Genomic DNA, 19,190 nt, shown 5'->3' on the forward strand with positions numbered 1-19,190 from the left:
AAAACATAACCTTTTTAATTGAATAGTTAATACAGCTCCCAAAAAGGTCCGTTTTATCTAAAATGATTATAAACAGAATCACATGAAGGGCTGGGTTCGAGTCATGGACAATCGTGGAAGTCACTGCTCGATACTCGAATCCCTGCCCCGGGCTTTGTGGTACTTTTCAGCTTTAAAAATGTAGGGATTGCGTGCCAGTCAAGGTAATACCGTAGCCATGTTGGCTATTGGCAATGCTCAGATTGGCCGGATGCATAGCATCATCAGGTCTATATAAGTCCCGGTATTATGCATCTTGGCTCACTCTACCCCGGAAACAGTGTAGGGGTATCTGCTAGAGAAGGGATTATACCGCTAGAGTCCTTGCTAAATCCAAAAGTTCTTTTCAGGGCTTAGTATACTCTATTCTATTCTCTAATAATGCTCCTCCTAGCTGCATTTAGTGTAGTGCTAGCTATTCTATCGAGACTTAAGGGGGCTTTACACGGCAGCAATATCTCTAGCAATTTCTAGCGATAGCGAGCGTGTAAGTACCCGCCCCCGTCGTGCATGCGATTGTGATCGCTGCCGTAGCGAACATTATCGCTACGCAGCGTCACACATACTTACCTGGTCGTCGGCATCGCTGTGACTGCTGAACAATCCCTCCTTCAAGGGGGAGGGATGTTCGGCATCACAGCGACGTCACCGCAACGTCACTAAGCGGACGGCCAATCAAAGCGGGGGGGCGGAGATGAGCAGGACGTAACATCCCGCCCACCTTCTTCCTTCCTCGTTGTGGCCGGCGGCAGGTAAGGAGATGTTCCTCGCTCCTGCGGTGTCTCACATAGCGATGTATGCTGCCGCATGAGCGATGAACCACCTGGATAAACAACCCTTACCGATTTTTGAGTTTGGGACGACCTCTCCATGGTGAACGATTTTCACCATTTTTGAGGTCGCTTAAGGTCGCTGGTCAGTGTCACACGCTGCGATATCGTTAATGACGCCGGATGTGCGTCACTAAGAACTTGACCCTGGCGACCAAACATTAACGATATCGTAGCATGTAAAACCCCCTTTAGGCTTGTGGGTCCTAGTTCAATCAGGGTTCCTTTGTGAGGCAGTGGCTTTCGATAGCCGGTAGAGTGAGGCAGTGACAAAGGTTCTTGTTCACACCAAACAGTCTTTTATTCACACAACAGAAATGTTACCATCCTGGAAACCCAGAGCGCTTCCGGTTCCCGTTTATAATGTCCAACAAATATCTCGGTTGAAACCTGCACAGCTGTAGAAATTTTGGGTGCAGGGTCTTTATTCCAGTGTTTGCTTGACTTCTGCACCTCTGAAGGAATGTCAGGTGCAGTGTCCGCTTAGGCTATGTGCGCACGCTGCGTTCTGGCTTGACAAATAAACTGCAGCGTTTTGACAACTGTAGGCATTGCGTTTGACAAACAAAATGCATCCAAAGCGCATGCATTTTGGATGCATTTTGAATGCGCTTTGAATGCATTTTGGATGCATTTTTGACAGTGCGGTTCCATTCGGCTGTGCTACATCCCTACATCCTCATAGAGCATTGCAGGCTGTGAGACAGAGCCGCGGGATGAGAATAAACTCGGATGAACTGAGCATCACGCTGATCTGTCTCTGTGTCACAGCCTGATTTACGGTCACGCATGAAGGACTCACCTGTGACTGCAAATCACCTGAGTGACTGAAGTGAGTCACGTGATCAGCTGTGCTGTCCCTCAGGTTACCCGTGGCCAGTTGGAGACCGCAACTCACCTGAGTGAGGGCACCGCTGATCACGGGGCTCACTTCAGTCACTCAGGCGACTTTCTGTCACAGTTGGAAGACTCCAGCTGTGGCCACCCACGGGTCACCTGAGTGACTGAAGTGAGCAGCGCGATCAGCGGTGCCATCACTCTGGTTACCCATGGCCACAGCTAATGTCCTCCACCTGAGACAGTTGGAGGATCCAGCTGTAGCCGTGGGGAACCTGAGTGACTTCACCACTGACAGCATGACTCACTTCAGTTGCTCCATGGAGCTGACAGAGAGCGGTCATGCTCTATGGTCGCTCGCTGTCAGCTTCCGATGTAGCAGAGCTGAAAGCGTCGTGGGATTTCATGTGGATTACGTGAGACCTGGAAGGGTGTTTGGGGATTAATAAAGTAATGAAAGAGGGAGTTTTTTTGTGTTTTATTTCAAATAGAGGAATTTTTGGGTGTATGTGTTTATTTACTTTCCCTTAAAGCTTAGTGATGATGGGGTGTCTCATTGACGCCTGCCATGACTAAGCTAGGACATATTGGCAACTATGGGCTGCTGCCATTAACTCCTTATTACCCTGATTGCCACCGCACCAGGGCAATCGGGATGAGCCGGGTAGAATCCCGGGACTGTCGCATCTAATGCGGCATTTCCAGGTGGCTGCTGGCTGATATTTTTAGGCTGGGGGGCTCCCCATAATATGTGACTCCCCATCGTGAGAATACCAGCCCTCAGCTGTGTGGCTTTACCCTGGCTGGTATCAAAATTTGGGAGGACAGCACGCCATTTTTTCAAAATTATTTTTTTTTACTGCATGATATAGACCCGCCCACCGGCGGCTGTGATTGGTTGCAGTCAGACAGCTGTCACTCAGTGTGGGGGCTCGTCTGAATTCAACCAATCATAGGCGCTGGTGGGCGGGGGAAGCAGTGAAAACGAGGAATAATGAGAGGCCGACATTTTCAGAAGCTGGAGAAGTCGCCAGAGCAGTGTGACACCTGTGCAGTGCCACACCGGTGATCGGTGAGTATGAAGGAGAGAGATTGATAGGTGTGGGAGAGAGAGATCGGTGTGAGAGAGAGATCAGTGTGGAAGAGAGAGAGATCGGTGAGAAAGATTGGTGAGAGAGAGAGAGAGTGATGAGAGAGAGATCGATAAGAGAGAGAGAGATCGGTGAGAGAGAGATCGGTGAGACAGAGAGATCGATGAGAGAGAGAGATCGGTGAGAGAGATCGATAAGAGAGAGAGAGATCGATAAGAGAGAGAGAGATCGGTGAGAGAGAGATCGGTGAGAGAGAGAGATCAGTGTGAGAGAGAGAGAGAGGTGGGAGAGAATGCTCAGTGAGAGAGAGATTGGTGAGAGAGAGATCGGTGGGAGAGAGAGATCGGTGGGAGAGAGAGATCGGTGAGAAAGATTGGTGAGAGAGAGCGAGAGAGAGTGATGAGAGAGAGATCGATAAGAGAAAAGAGAGGTCGGTGAGAGAGAGAGATCGGTGAGAGAGAGAGAGATCGGTGGGAGAGAGAGATCGGTGTGAGAGAGAGATCACTGGGAGAGAGAGATCGGTGTGGGAGAGAGAGATCGCTGTGAGAGAGATCGGTGTGGGAGAGAGAGATCGGTGTGGGAGAGAGAGATCGGTGTGGGAGAGAGAGAGAGATGTGGGAGAGAGAGATCGGTGTGGGAGAGAGAGATCGGTGAGAGCGAGAGATCGGTGAGAGAGAGAGAGATCAGTGAGAGAGCGAGATCGGTCGGAGAGAGCGAGATCAGTGGGAGAGAGCAATCGGTGAGAGAGAGATCGGTGTGAAAGAGTGATCGGTGTGAAAGAGAGATCGGTGTGAGAGAGAGATCGGTGTGAGAGAGAGATCAATGTGAGTGAGAGATCGGTGTGAGAGAGAGATCGGTGTGAGAGAGCGATCGGTGGGAGAGAGAGATTGGTGTGAGAGAGAGATCGATGAGAGAGAGACATCAGTATGAGATATCGGTGTGAGAGAGAGAGATCGGTGTGAGGGAGAGAAATCGGTGTGAGAGAGAGATCAGTGTGAGAGACAGAGAGATCGGTGAGAGAGAGAGATCGGTGTGGGAGAGAGAGTTTGGTGTGAGAGAGAGATCGGTGTGAGAGAGAGATTGGTGTGAGAGAGAGATCGGTGTGAGAGAGATCGGTGTGAGAGAGATCGGTGTGAGAGAGATCGGTGTGAGAGAGATCGGTGTGAGAAAGAGATTGGTGTGAAAGAGAGATCGGTGAGAGAGAGAGAGATTGGTGTGAGAGAGAGATCGGTGAGAGAGAGAGATTTGTGAGAGAGATTTGTGAGAGAGAGAGATATGTGAGAGAGAGAGATCGGTGTGAGAGAGAGATTGATGTGAGAGAGAGATTGATGTGAGAGAGAGATCGGTGAGAGAGCGAGAGATCGGTGTGAGAGAGATCAGTGTGAGAGAGATCGGTGTGAGAGAGAGATCGGTCTGAGAGAGAGATCGGTGTGAGAGAGATAGCGGTGTGAGAGAGAGATCGGTGTGAGAGAGAGATCGGTGTGAGAGAGAGATCGGTGTGCGAGAGAGATCGGTGTGCGAGAGAGATCAGTGTGAGAGAGAGATCGGTTTGAGAGAGAGATCGGTTTGAGAGAGAGATCGGTTTGAGAGAGAGATCGGTGTGAGAGAGAGAGATCGGTGAGAGAGAGATCGGTGAGAGAGAAATAAGTGTGGGAGAGAGAGATCAGTGTGAGAGAGAGAGATCGGTGAGAGAGAGAGATCGGTGAGAGAGAGATCGGTGTGAGAGAGATCGGTGAGAGAGAGAGATCGGTGAGAGAGAGATCGGTGTGAGAGAGATCGGTGAGAGAGAGAGATCGGTGAGAGAGAGATCGGTGAGAGAGAGATCAGTGTGAGAGAGAGATCAGTGTGAAAGAGAGATAAGTGTGTGAGAGAGAGATAAGTGTGAGAGAGAGATAAGTGTGTGAGAGAGAGATCGGTGAGAGAGAGAGATCGGTGTGAGAGAGAGATCGGTGTGAGAGAGAGATCGGTGTGAGAGAGAGAGAGAGATCGGTGAGAGAGAGAGAGATCAGTGTGAGAGAGAAATAAGTGTGAGAGAGAGATAAGTGTGAGAGAGAGAGATCGGTGTGAGAGAGAGATCGGTGTGAGAGAGAGATCGGTGTGAGAGAGAGATCGGTGTGAGAGAGAGATCGGTGTGAGAGAGATCGGTGAGAGAGAGAGAGATCGGTGAGAGAGAGAGATCGGTGTGAGAGAGAGATCGGTGAGAGAGAGAGATCGGTGAGAGAGAGAGATCGGTGTGAGAGAGAGAGATCGGTGTGAGAGAGAGATCGGTGTGAGAGAGAGAGATCGGTGTGAGAGAGAGAGATCGGTGAGAGAGAGGATTATCGCCTTCCTCACCCAGGGTGACGTCCTCAGCAGAAGCCAAGCTGGGTTCATGCCAAACCACCGCACCACGGACCACATTTACACCCTGCAAAGCCTCATCAAGACCCACGTCCACGACAAAAAACAGGGGAAAATATTTGCATGTTTCGTGGACTTCAAAAAGGCCTTTGACTCAGTGTGGCATCCAGGCCTGTTCCTGAAACTCCTGGAGAGCGGAATAGGTGGCAGGACCTACGACGTGATCAAGAGCTCATACACTGAGAACCGGTGCAGCGTGAAGGTGAACGGAAAGAGGACGGCTTTCTTCCGACAGGGCCGTGGGGTCAGACAGGGCTGCAGCCTGAGTCCAACTCTATTCAACATCTATATAAATGGACTAGCAACAGCTCTAGAGTCCTCCCCCACTCCAGGCCTCAGTCTGCATGACCGAGAGGTGAAGTTCCTGCTGTACGCAGATGACCTCCTGCTACTCTCCCCAACTGAAAGAGGCCTCCAAGATAGCCTGGCAGTACTGGAAACATTCAGCACCACATGGGCGCTTCCCATCAACCAAAAGAAGACCAAAGTCATGGTGTTTCAGAAGAGGAACCAGAACAAAATAAACACTCCGTCCTTCACATTAAATGGCTCCACGCTGGAGAACACCAGCAGCTACACCTACCTCGGTCTGGAGCTAAGCAATAACGGGAGCCTCAAGCAAGCAGCAGAAGCCCTGAAAGGAAAAGCATGCAGAACCTTCTATGCCATCAGAAGACAACTGTACCACCTCAAACCACCTGTGAGAGTCTGGCTCAAGATATTTGACAGCGTCATCACCCCTATACTGCTATATGGCAGCGAGGTATGGGGCCCAGTGACCTACCCAGACCACACAAAGTGGGATTCCAGCCCTACCGAAGTCTTCCACATGGAGTTCTGTAAATATCTCCTCCAAGTCCATCGCAGCACCTCAAACATAGCCTGTAGGGCAGAGCTGGGCCGATTCCCCTTATGGTTCACTATACACAAGAGGGCGCTATCACACCAGGCACACACACAGAACAGCAACCCCAGCTCCTACCATCATAAAGCCCTGCTGAGCCGGAGCCCAGAGCAAGCCAGGAACCCCGGCAGCCAGTCCAGCCAAAGTCAGCAACACCCCCTGACAAAAGCCCAAATAAAAGAGATCTCAGAGAGCTGCAAGATGCAATACATAGAGGACTGGAAGAGTGAATTAGAGAACTCCCAGAAACTCACCATCTACCGGTCACTGCGGAGGGACTACACTCTGGCCCCATATCTGGAAAGGCTACGCCACCCCAAAGACAGGCAGACCCTGAGCCTGTACAGACTGAGTGCCCACAGCCTAGAGGTGGAAACAGGGCGGCACCGACAGACATACAAGCCGCGAGAGAACAGACTGTGCCAGCACTGCCAGCAGGGGGCTCTGGAGGACGAGACGCATTTCCTACTGCACTGTGACAAATACTCAGCAGTGAGGGGCTCCCACTTCCAGAAATTTACCACCCATAGCCCGGGCTTTCCATCCATGGATGAGGACATGAAACTCCGCTTCCTACTGGGGGAAGAGGAATCAATGGTGGAGATCGCCGCCCAATATGTCACCACATGTCATAAGCTGAGGGGAACCTAAGACCCCTAAATGGACTGTCAGAGCCCAAATTGTGCCCCCCAACTCCCCATAACCCTGATCCCCTCCCACCACACTTACTGTATTTCTCTTGCTTTGGCAACACTAATTGTATTTTGGTCCTCCCAATAAAGCATATTTGAATTTGAATTTGAATTTGATAAGTGTGAGAGAGAGAGATCGGTGAGAGAGAGAGATCAGTGTGAGAGAGAGAGATCGGTGAGAGAGAGAGATCAGTGTGGGAGAGAGAGATCGGTGTGAGAGAGAGATCGGTGTGAGAGAGAGAGAGAGATCGGTGAGAGAGAGAGATCAGTGTGAGAGAGAGATAAGTGTGAGAGAGAGATAAGTGTGAGAGAGAGAGATAAGTGTGAGAGAGAGAGATCGGTGAGAGAGAGAGATCGGTGTGAGAGAGAGATCGGTGTGAGAGAGAGATCGGTGTGAGAGAGATCGGTGAGAGAGAGAGAGATCGGTGTGAGAGAGAGATCGGTGAGAGAGATCGGTGTGAGAGAGAGAGATCGGTGAGAGAGAGATCAGTGTGGGAGAGAGAGATCGGTGTGAGAGAGAGATCGGTGTGAGAGAGAGAGAGAGAGATCGGTGAGAGAGAGAGATCAGTGTGAGAGAGAGATCAGTGTGAGAGAGAGATAAGTGTGAGAGAGAGATCAGTGTGAGAGAGAGATAAGTGTGAGAGAGAGATAAGTGTGAGAGAGAGAGATCGGTGTGAGAGAGAGATAAGTGTGAGAGAGAGATAAGTGTGAGAGAGAGATCGGTGTGAGAGAGAGATCGGTGTGAGAGAGAGATCGGTGTGAGAGAGAGATCGGTGAGAGAGAGAGATCGGTGTGAGAGAGAGATCGGTGTGAGAGAGAGATCGGTGAGAGAGAGAGAACGGTGTGAGAGAGAGATCGGTGTGAGAGAGAGATCGGTGTGAGAGAGAGATCGGTGTGAGAGAGAGATCGGTGAGAGAGAGAGAGATCGGTGTGAGAGAGAGAGATCGGTGTGAGAGAGAGATCGGTGTGAGAGAGATCGGTGTGAGAAAGAGATTGGTGTGAAAGAGAGATCGGTGAGAGAGAGAGAGATTGGTGTGAGAGAGAGATCGGTGAGAGAGAGAGATTTGTGAGAGAGATTTGTGAGAGAGAGAGATATGTGAGAGAGAGAGATCGGTGTGAGAGAGAGATTGATGTGAGAGAGAGATTGATGTGAGAGAGAGATCGGTGAGAGAGAGAGAGATCGGTGTGAGAGAGATCAGTGTGAGAGAGATCGGTGTGAGAGAGAGATCGGTCTGAGAGAGAGATCGGTGTGAGAGAGAGAGCGGTGTGAGAGAGAGATCGGTGTGAGAGAGAGATCGGTGTGAGAGAGAGATCGGTGTGCGAGAGAGATCGGTGTGCGAGAGAGATCAGTGTGAGAGAGAGATCGGTTTGAGAGAGAGATCGGTTTGAGAGAGAGATCGGTTTGAGAGAGAGATCGGTGTGAGAGAGAGAGATCGGTGAGAGAGAGATCGGTGAGAGAGAAATAAGTGTGGGAGAGAGAGATCAGTGTGAGAGAGAGAGATCGGTGAGAGAGAGAGATCGGTGAGAGAGAGATCGGTGTGAGAGAGATCGGTGAGAGAGAGAGATCGGTGAGAGAGAGATCGGTGTGAGAGAGATCGGTGAGAGAGAGAGATCGGTGAGAGAGAGATCGGTGAGAGAGAGATCAGTGTGAGAGAGAGATCAGTGTGAAAGAGAGATAAGTGTGTGAGAGAGATCGGTGAGAGAGAGATCGGTGAGAGAGAGATCAGTGTGAGAGAGAGATAAGTGTGAGAGAGAGATAAGTGTGTGAGAGAGAGATCGGTGAGAGAGAGAGATCGGTGTGAGAGAGAGATCGGTGTGAGAGAGAGATCGGTGTGAGAGAGAGAGAGATCGGTGAGAGAGAGAGAGATCAGTGTGAGAGAGAGATAAGTGTGAGAGAGAGATAAGTGTGAGAGAGAGATCGGTGAGAGAGAGAGATCGGTGTGAGAGAGAGATCGGTGTGAGAGAGAGATCGGTGTGAGAGAGAGATCGGTGTGAGAGAGATCGGTGAGAGAGAGAGAGATCGGTGAGAGAGAGAGATCGGTGTGAGAGAGAGATCGGTGAGAGAGAGAGATCGGTGTGAGAGAGAGAGATCGGTGTGAGAGAGAGATCGGTGTGAGAGAGAGAGATCGGTGTGAGAGAGAGAGATCGGTGAGAGAGAGATAAGTGTGAGAGAGAGATAAGTGTGAGAGAGAGAGATAAGTGTGAGAGAGAGAGAGATCGGTGAGAGAGACAGATCGGTGTGAGAGAGAGATTGGTGTGAGAGAGAGAGATCGGTGTGAGAGAGAGATCGGTGTGAGAGAGATCGGTGAGAGAGAGAGAGATCGGTGTGAGAGAGAGATCGGTGAGAGAGATCGGTGTGAGAGAGAGAGATCGGTGAGAGAGAGATCAGTGTGGGAGAGAGAGATCGGTGTGAGAGAGAGATCGGTGTGAGAGAGAGAGAGAGAGATCGGTGAGAGAGAGATCAGTGTGAGAGAGAGATCAGTGTGTGAGAGAGATAAGTGTGAGAGAGAGATAAGTGTGAGAGAGAGAGATCGGTGTGAGAGAGAGATAAGTGTGAGAGAGAGATAAGTGTGAGAGAGAGATCGGTGTGAGAGAGAGATCGGTGTGAGAGAGAGATCGGTGTGAGAGAGAGATCGGTGAGAGAGAGAGATCGGTGTGAGAGAGAGATCGGTGTGAGAGAGAGATCGGTGAGAGAGAGAGATCGGTGTGAGAGAGAGATCGGTGTGAGAGAGAGATCGGTGAGAGAGAGAGAGATCGGTGTGAGAGAGAGAGATCGGTGTGAGAGAGAGATCGGTGTGAGAGAGAGATAAGTGTGAGAGAGAGATAAGTGTGAGAGAGAGATCGGTGTGAGAGAGAGATCGGTGTGGGAGAGAGATCAGTGTGGGAGAGAGAGATCGGTGTGAGAGAGAGATCGGTGAGAGAGAGAGATCGGTGTGAGAGAGAGATCGGTGTGAGAGAGAGATCGGTGAGAGAGAGAGAGAGATTGGTGTGAGAGAGAGAGATCGGTGTGAGAGAGAGAGATCGGTGTGAGAGAGAGATCGGTGTGAGAGAGAGAGATCGGTGTGAGAGAGAGATGGGTGTGAGAGAGAGAGATCGGTGTGAGAGAGAGAGATCAGTGTGAGAGAGAGAGATCGGTGAGAGAGAGATGGGTGTGAGAGAGAGAGATCAGTGTGAGAGAGAGAGATCAGTGTGGGAGAGAGATCAGTGTGGGAGAGAGATCGGTGAGAGAGAGAGATCAGTGTGGGAGAGAGAGATCGGTGTGAGAGAGAGAGATCAGTGTGGGAGAGAGATCGGTGTGAGAGAGAGATCGGTGAGAGAGAGAGATCAGTGTGGGAGAGAGAGATCGGTGTGAGAGAGAGAGATCAGTGTGGGAGAGAGATCGGTGTGAGAGAGAGATCGGTGAGAGAGAGAGATCGGTGTGAGAGAGAGATCGGTGAGAGAGAGATCGGTGAGAGAGAGAGAGATCGGTGAGAGAGAGATCGGTGTGAGAGAGAGATCGGTGTGAGAGAGAGATCGGTGAGAGAGAGAGATCGGTGTGAGAGAGAGATCGGTGAGAGAGAGAGAGATCGGTGAGAGAGAGATCGGTGTGGGAGAGAGATCGGTGTGAGAGAGAGATCGGTGAGAGAGAGAGATCAGTGTGGGAGAGAGAGATCGGTGTGAGAGAGAGAGATCGGTGTGGGAGAGAGATCGGTGAGAGAGAGAGATCGGTGAGAGAGAGAGATCAGTGTGGGAGAGAGAGATCGGTGTGAGAGAGAGAGATCGGTGAGAGAGAGAGATCGGTGTGAGAGAGAGATCGGTGAGAGAGAGATCGGTGAGAGAGAGAGAGATCGGTGAGAGAGAGATCGGTGTGAGAGAGAGATCGGTGTGAGAGAGAGAGATCGGTGAGAGAGAGATCGGTGAGAGAGAGAGATCAGTGTGGGAGAGAGATCAGTGTGGGAGAGAGATCGGTGAGAGAGAGAGATCAGTGTGGGAGAGAGATCAGTGTGGGAGAGAGATCGGTGAGAGAGAGAGATCAGTGTGGGAGAGAGATCAGTGTGGGAGAGAGATCGGTGAGAGAGAGAGATCAGTGTGGGAGAGAGAGATCGGTGTGAGAGAGAGAGATCGGTGTGAGAGAGAGATCGGTGTGAGAGAGAGATCGGTGTGAGAGAGAGGGATCGGTGTGGGAGAGAGATCGGTGTGAGAGAGATCGGTGAGAGAGATCAGTGTGGGAGAGAGAGATCGGTGTGAGAGAGAGAGATCAGTGTGGGAGAGAGATCGGTGTGAGAGAGAGATCGGTGAGAGAGAGAGATCAGTGTGGGAGAGAGATCGGTGTGAGAGAGAGATCGGTGAGAGAGAGAGATCAGTGAGAGAGAGAGATCAGTGTGGGAGAGAGAGATCAGTGTGAGAGAGAGAGATCGGTGTGAGAGAGAGATCGGTGTGAGAGAGAGATCGGTGAGAGAGAGAGATCAGTGTGGGAGAGAGAGATCAGTGTGAGAGAGAGAGATCAGTGTGGGAGAGAGAGATCGGTGAGAGAGAGAGATCGGTGTGAGAGAGAGATCGGTGAGAGAGAGAGATCGGTGTGAGAGAGAGATCGGTGTGAGAGAGAGATCGGTGAGAGAGAGAGATCGGTGTGAGAGAGAGATCGGTGAGAGAGAGAGATCGGTGTGAGAGAGAGATCGGTGAGAGAGAGAGATCGGTGTGGGAGAGAGAGATCAGTGTGAGAGAGAGAGATCGGTGTGGGAGAGAGATCGGTGAGAGAGAGAGATCGGTGTGAGAGAGAGATCGGTGAGAGAGAGAGATCGGTGTGAGAGAGAGATCGGTGAGAGAGAGATCGGTGAGAGAGAGAGAGATCGGTGAGAGAGAGATCGGTGTGAGAGAGAGATCGGTGAGAGAGAGATAAGTGTGAGAGAGAGAGATCGGTGTGAGAGAGAGATCGGTGTGAGAGATATAAGTGAGAGAGAGAGATCAGTGTGGAGAGAGAGAAAGATCAGAGAGAGACCTGCGACACCTCATTGATTTCAATGGGTGGAAAATGCAACCAAAACGCAGTGAAGAAGTGTCATGCTGCTTTTTTAAACGCATAGATTTTGTCAAATATTTGGCATCCAAAACGCTGCGTTTAAAAAAGCAACATGCGCATAGAATTTGCTGACTTCTCATAGATTTTGCTGGGGAAGCTCAACACATGCATTTGACAATGACACGTTGAAGTTTTAAACGCAGCCAAAATGCAGGAACAAACCGCAACGTGCGGACTTGGCCTTACAGTGTCCAGCTCACACAGCATCTGCTGCTCCAGCAGTCTGGATCCCAACTGAGACACACCTTGCTGTGAACTGCAAGATTAAATGCAATTCCCAGGACATGAGCCTGTTCAAGACCCGGACTGGAGGAAGAGGTCTGTCTCACTACCCACCCTATAGATCACTCCTTGAATAAAAGCCCCAGCAGGTTTCACAAGGCCTTCAAATACATTCTGGGGGACACATAGCGACCCTCATACATGACACCTGTAAATGTCTCACACGATCTCCTACACTAGTTCCTGGAACCCCTCCTCCTCTTCATCCTTTATTTCCAAATTTTCGACCACATAAGTGGCAAGCTGGAAGGCTTGCAACGCTGCCCCAGTGAAGCTGCAACAGGCTCTGGGGTAAAACGTTTCTTTAGGTGACAAACAGTAACTGCCGCAGAATTACTGAAAGGTCTCTGACCGCAGAACCGAAAAATAGCCATGGTAGTATGGGATAATGGCCATAACCTGTAGTGGATCTGAAGCTTGGCAAGCTCGCACACAAACAATTGCTGGCCTACATACCCAAGTTAGTGGTTCATCAGTTTCTAAAAACCTACCCATATTTGCCTGAGCTACTTGTGAAGGTACGCCACTTGTGAAACCATTTTCACAAATTAAAGGCGCTTTACACGCTACAATATATCTTACGATGTGTCAGCGGGGTCACGTCGTAAGTGACGCACATCCGGCATCGTAAGGTACATTGTAGCATGTAACAGCTACGTGCGATTGCAATTGAACGGTGAAAGGTTCATCGCATGCACATCGTTCAATTCCTAAAAATTGAACGTGCGGTTGTTCAATGTTCCCAAGGTAGCACACATCGCAGTGTGTGACACCCCGGGAACGATGAACAGATCTTACCTAAGTCCTGTGGCTCCCATCGGCAATGCGTAAGGAAGGAGGTGGGCGGGATGTTTATGCTTCTATTGGCCGGTTGCTGCGTGACGTCGATGTGACGCCGAATGTCCCTCCCACTCCAGGAAGTGGACGTTCGCCGTTCACATCGAGGTCGTATGGACGGGTAAGTACGTGTGATGGGGGGGTTATTCGTTTGTGCGACACGTTCAACAAATTGAACGTGCCGCACATACGATGGGGGCGGGTACGATCGCAAACGATATCGTATGCTGGATCGTATGGTGTAAAGCAGGCTTTAGCTACAGCTGTTGCCGATCTGTGGCAACAGCATTTGCAAGTGCCAGCTCACTGACTGGTGTGCAATATGCCCATGTACTAGAACATCACATTACACATGTTGGCAAGGCTTTGTGAGCAGCAGAGGGCAGTTTTTGATTACCAGTAGTGATGGGCGAACCCCCCGATGTTCATGTTCAGGAGACTCGTCAGAAAGTTTTTTAAGGTTCGAGTTCGGATTTTGAGATAACGCGAACTTGCGTCCAAACACCGAACTTGGACTTTACAGTTATGGGATGGGGCGGAGGTGGGGGGGGGGCTGTAGAATAAAGAATATAGTTAATAATAAACATTGTCATTATACGTACAGGTCCCATGACACATGCTGCAGACTACGTCTCCCATCCGCTTCTGCTTTCAGGCCCAATCATTGCTTTGCCCCTCCAGTAACCACCACTGACTAAATGACCTTCCGTGACATCATAGCCATGTGACCAGTCAGGTGTGAATGTTGTATTACCTCACTGGCTACAGACTGGTCACATGACAATGACATAACGGAATGTCCTGTAATTCACAAGGTAACAACAACATTCACACCAGACTGGCCACATGGCTATGACGTCATGAAAGGTCCTCTCGTGTCAGTGGAGGTTACCCGGGGGCACAGCTGACCGGCATCAGCTATGCACTCAGGTGAAGTCTCTGACAGCCCTCAGCTGAGTCTATGTGAGCAGACATGTGTTTGTCTCCTCCACAGATGTAGCAGAGCTGGAGATGCTCACCCGCCTTTGGACTACATTGGAGGGGATTATTTTGGGTAATAAAGATGGAGTCCTAAATGTCTTCTGTTTTATTTCTAATAAAATATTTTTTTCTCTGTGTTGTTGTTTTATTTTACTGTTAAAATAACAATCACAGACGCTGTCAAAGAGTGGGTGTCTGTGATTGGATTCTGGAGTACCCTGAAACCAGCCCATATATTCTAGCATCTAGACACATATAGTAGTGTAAAAATAAATAAATAATTTTAAAAAATGACGTAGCGCTCTGCGGTATTTTTGATTCTCAGCGCAGATAAAGCAGATGGCTATGGGCTGCCACCCCCACCTATTTTACCTTGGCTGGCAATTAAAATACAGGAAGCTCATTAATTCTTTAGAATTATTTAAAAAAACAATTAAAAAAAAATGCTTGGGCTCCCACCATATTTTGATTGACAGTCAGGTAAAACCAGACAGCTGGGGCTGGGATCTCAGTGTGGTAAGGCCCAAGCATTCTGGGCCCCCAAACTAAAAAACACAGCCCACAGCCACCCCTGGAAATGACGCAATGTCTCTTAGCGCCATTTCCAGGTGCTTTACCTGGCTCCAGGCTCCTGATGGTGGTGGCATGCTGGGTAATAAAGGTGTTAATACCAGCTTTGTATTCTCAGCTGGTACTAAACCCGAAATTCATGGTGTCACAGCAAATTAGACATGGCCACCATGATTTTCTAGTAAACAATAAAAACAATACCACACAGAGAGAACATTTTTTTTATTAGAAATAAAACAAAACAAATTTAGAGACTCCATCTTTATTATAAAAAAATTCTTAGTCCGAAGTAGTCCACAGGTAGAGCACTGTCAGCTGTGTTTCATCACTCTGTAGATTACAAGATGGATGAAAGAAAAACGGGTTAAATGCTGCGCTAGAAAAACCACGATTCCAAGAGATGCGATGAAATCCTTTCCTTTATTGGCACGAGTCAACGCTGCTGACCACTATCGCATAATCTGCCTTCATGCTCGCATAGGAGTTGTGCCTGTCACAACTGGAACAGGTGAGTACCTGTTTTTTCACGTGTATCCCCTCATCCACCAGATAAGACCCTATTTTGTGCTTTTCTCCTCCACAGTTTTTCGCCTGATCATCACTCTGTAAAGACAGCATCTATACAGAGTGAGAAGTAGTGAGAGCATTGTAAGCTCTGCTTCATCACTCTGTACAGACAAGCATCTATACAGAGTGAGAAGCAGAGAGAGCAATGTCAGCTTTGCTTCATCACTCTGCACAGACAAGCATCTATACAGAGTTAGAACAGGCTGACACTGATGCCGGAGTTCCACTTGCTTATGACTCGTGCAGTCTTGCATCGGCATTACCCGACACAGACTGACACTCTCCGGACACGAGCACCTATCAGGAGAGTGTGCGGCCATACCATGTGATGCAATGTGAGATTCGCACAGTGAAAGACAATGTTCAATCGAGTCCATGAGCCCTGGACTCGGGTGAACCCTGAGCTCACAGCGAACACGGCAAAAACAGCCGAAGCGTGAAGCAGTAAAGTGAATACCCCCGAAAGTTAACAGGACCTTCCATGACAACATAGCCATGTGACCAGTCTCACCCAATGTCTTCAACATTCACATGGCTATGACGTCATCAAAGGTCCTGTAAGTCAGTGGTGGTTGCCCAGGGGCACAGAAATGATTGGACGCGGAAGCAGAAACGTCCGGGAGACAGTCTGCAGGGCGTGTCGCAGGACCTGGAAGTATGATCATAATGTTTTTTAATAATGTGCCTTTTTTTTTACAGCCCCTGGATTTGAACTGTAACACGAACCTCCCAGAAAGCTCGTGTTCGGGATCATGTGCACGAATACTATGTGTTCGGTATGAACCCCGAACTTTACAGATTGGGTTTGCCCATCACTAATTACCAGCTACAACAAGCTTGTTGGTATTCCGGTCAGCCTCCACACATAAGAACTGCCAAGGAGAATGGATGTCTGACATCTGTGAGGTTCTCCAAAACTTCATCTCTCTGGTAGGGAAAGATTTTCCTTTTGGGAGCAGGCACACATGGCTGACTTTATGTCCCGCTGCCTTCACCCGTGATTCTGGCATTATGCACATGTTGGATAACACTGATTACTGGTTGTGCACCCTTCTTAACGCATGCTATAAGGAGAATTTTTAATCTGTTCATCTTGCGGCGTATGGGGCTACTAACATGGTGCAAGACCAAAAGCCCAGAGTTGAAGAGTTAAAGATTCAGAATTGATGAAAACTTTCCCATCTGACAATGCTGGCGGCAGAGGTCATATTTCTTTAGACAACCAAAGATTAGAGAGTAGGGAGACACCCAACAGGACCAACAGAGGCCGAGGATCACTCTCTAGGTTTTAGAATAGTTTCATTAGACCCTCCCAGTGTCCAGGCCCTAATGCATGAGGTACTCTGACAAGGAGGGAAACGTTTATGAAGATGGTGAAGGATTACCTAGCCGCCAGTGTCCCCATACTCTGCGATTCTTCTGTATTGTACAACTATTAGATATCCAAGCTGGGCATGTGGCATGAACGTTCCCTCTACACCATGGAGGTGCTGGCCTGCCCTGCCACTGTTTTGTCTGAGCAGGTTTTTACTGCCGCCATGGGCACAATGACTAATTGACACTGAAAATGCTGACAACTTGACTCTTAGGCAGGCTTTGCACACTACAACATCGCAGGTGCGATGTCGGTGGGGTCAAATTGAAAGTGACGCACATCCGGCATCGCATGCGACATCGCAGTGTTTAAAGCCTAGATGATACAATTAACGAGTGCAAAATCGTCATAATCGTATCATCGGTGTAGCGTCGGCGTAATCCATAATTACGCTGACGCGACGGTCCAATGTTGTTCCTCGCTCCTGCGGCAGCACACATCGCTGTGTGTGAAGTCGCAGGAGCGAGGAACATCTCCTACCGGCGTCACCGCGGCTTCCGTAGGATATGCGGAAGGAAGGAGGTGGGCGGGATGTTTACATCCTGCTCATCTCCGCCCCTCCGCCGCTATTGGACGCCTGCCGTGTGACGTCGCTATGACGCCGCACGACCCGCCCCCTTATGAAGGAGGTGGGTCACCGGCCAGAGCGACGGTCACAGGGAAGGTGAGTGCATGTGAAGCTGGCGTAGCGATAGTTTTCGCTACGCCAGCTATCACACGATATCGTACCTGCGACAGGGGTGGGGACTATCGCGTGCGACATCGCAGCATCGGCTTGCGATGTCGCAACGTGCAAAGCCGCCCTTAGGCTACTTTCACACTTGCGTTCAGCGCAGTCTGTGACTATGGAGAATAGTGCAGTCCGTTAACGCACTGCGCTATTCTCCATAGAATTGTATGGATGACGCACTGTAACGCAAGCATTAGCATTGCATCCGCTGGACGACGCAGCATCGTTATTTTGACGCTGCGCCGGGCGGATGGAACGCTGCATGTAACATTTTTTGAGCAGCGGAAACCTTTATTTTTCACTGCGCATGCTCTCTTTTTTTTTTTTTTTAATCACAAACTTTATTTTATTTCTCGGTGGCCGAACGTTCAGCTGAGCGCCCAGCCGCCGGCATGTCAGGGCACTCAGCTGAGCGCTCGGCCACCGGCATGTCAGGGCACTCAGCTGAGCGCTCAGCCGCCGGCATGTCAGGGCACTCAGCTGAGCGCTCGGCCACCGGCATGTCAGGGCACTCAGCTGAGCGCTCGGCCGCCGGCATGTCAGGACACTCAGCTGAGCGCTCGGCCGCCGGCATGTCAGGGCACTCAGCTGAGCGCTCGGCCACCGGCATGTCAGGGCACTCAGCTGAGCGCTCGGCCGCCGGCATGTCAGGGCACTCAGCTGAGAGTTCGGCCGCCGGCATGTCAGGGCACTCAGCTGAGCGCTCGGCCTCCAGCATGTCAGGGCACTCAGCTGATCGCCCGGCCGCCGGCATGTTATAGCGCACAGCTGAGCGCTAGGCCGCCGGCTATTAAGAGCGATCAGCTGATCGTTCACAATAGTCGGCTGCCGGTACTGTAAAGAAGAAAAATAACGCTTTCCGTTATTTTGTACGACCCGTAGCATTGCGTTGTGCCACTATATGCAACGCATCCGTTGCATCCGTCACACAACGCAATGCTACGGAAGCCGTCCAACGCAAGTGTGAAACTAGCCTTATAAAAATGAACAAAGCCTGGATTGGCCCAGACTTCTCAATGCCACCGGATGACCGCAGCTGAACATAAAGGTAATTAAAATGTTCCTTTTTCTGGGGTATTCCCCCGCACCCTTTCCCACTCAAACAATGGTATTGTATTTCTTAGATTTTGTGTCCTGCTCCTCAACCACCATATCAACAAGGTAATCATGCGACCCTTGTTCTTAATCTTTCAAACTTGTGTATGATGCCCTCCTTCATAATGCTTAGAGTCTTACCTCGAAAATTTTCTTACATATACAGTTAGGTCCAGAAATCTTTGGACAGTGACACAATTTTGGCGAGTTGGGCTCTGCATGCCACCACATTGGATTTGAAATGAAACCTCTACAACAGAATTCAAGTGCAGATTGTAATGTTTAATTTGAAGGTTTGAACAAAAATATCTGATAGAAATTGTAGGAATTGTCACATTTCTTTACAAACACTCCACATTTTAGGAGGTCAAAAGTAATTGGACAAATAAACCAAACCCAAACAAAATATTTTTATTTTCAATATTTTGTTGCGAATCCTTTGGAGGCAATCACTGCCTTAAGTCTGGAACCCATGGACATCACCAAACGCTGGGTTTCCTCCTTCTTAATGCTTTGCCAGGCCTTTACAGCCGTAGCCTTCAGGTCTTGCTTGTTTGTGGGTCTTTCCGTCTTAAGTCTGGATTTGAGCAAGTGAAATGCATGCTCAATTGGGTTAAGATCTGGTGATTGACTTGGCCATTGCAGAATGTTCCACTTTTTTGCACTCATGAACTCCTGGGTAGCTTTGGCTGTATGCTTGGGGTCATTGTCCATCTGTACTATGAAGCGCCGTCCGATCAACTTTGCGGCATTTGGCTGAATCTGGGCTGAAAGTATATCCCGGTACACTTCAGAATTCATCCGGCTACTCTTGTCTGCTGTTATGTCATCAATAAACACAAGTGACCCAGTGCCATTGAAAGCCATGCATGCCCATGCCATCACGTTGCCTCCACAATGT

At 49.6% G+C, this 19,190-nt stretch overlaps 1 protein-coding gene across 1 annotated transcript in view; it reads left to right on the forward strand.

Annotated features, from left to right (window-relative positions):
- The window catches only part of LOC142297460 (vomeronasal type-2 receptor 26-like), an 84,291-nt gene that overhangs the window by 30,161 nt on the left and 34,940 nt on the right, over positions 1–19,190 (forward strand). The gene's annotated exons all lie outside the window — the stretch shown is intronic.

Source organism: Anomaloglossus baeobatrachus, chromosome 3, assembly GCF_048569485.1.
Source record: "Anomaloglossus baeobatrachus isolate aAnoBae1 chromosome 3, aAnoBae1.hap1, whole genome shotgun sequence".
NCBI classification, from domain to species: domain Eukaryota; kingdom Metazoa; phylum Chordata; class Amphibia; order Anura; family Aromobatidae; genus Anomaloglossus; species Anomaloglossus baeobatrachus.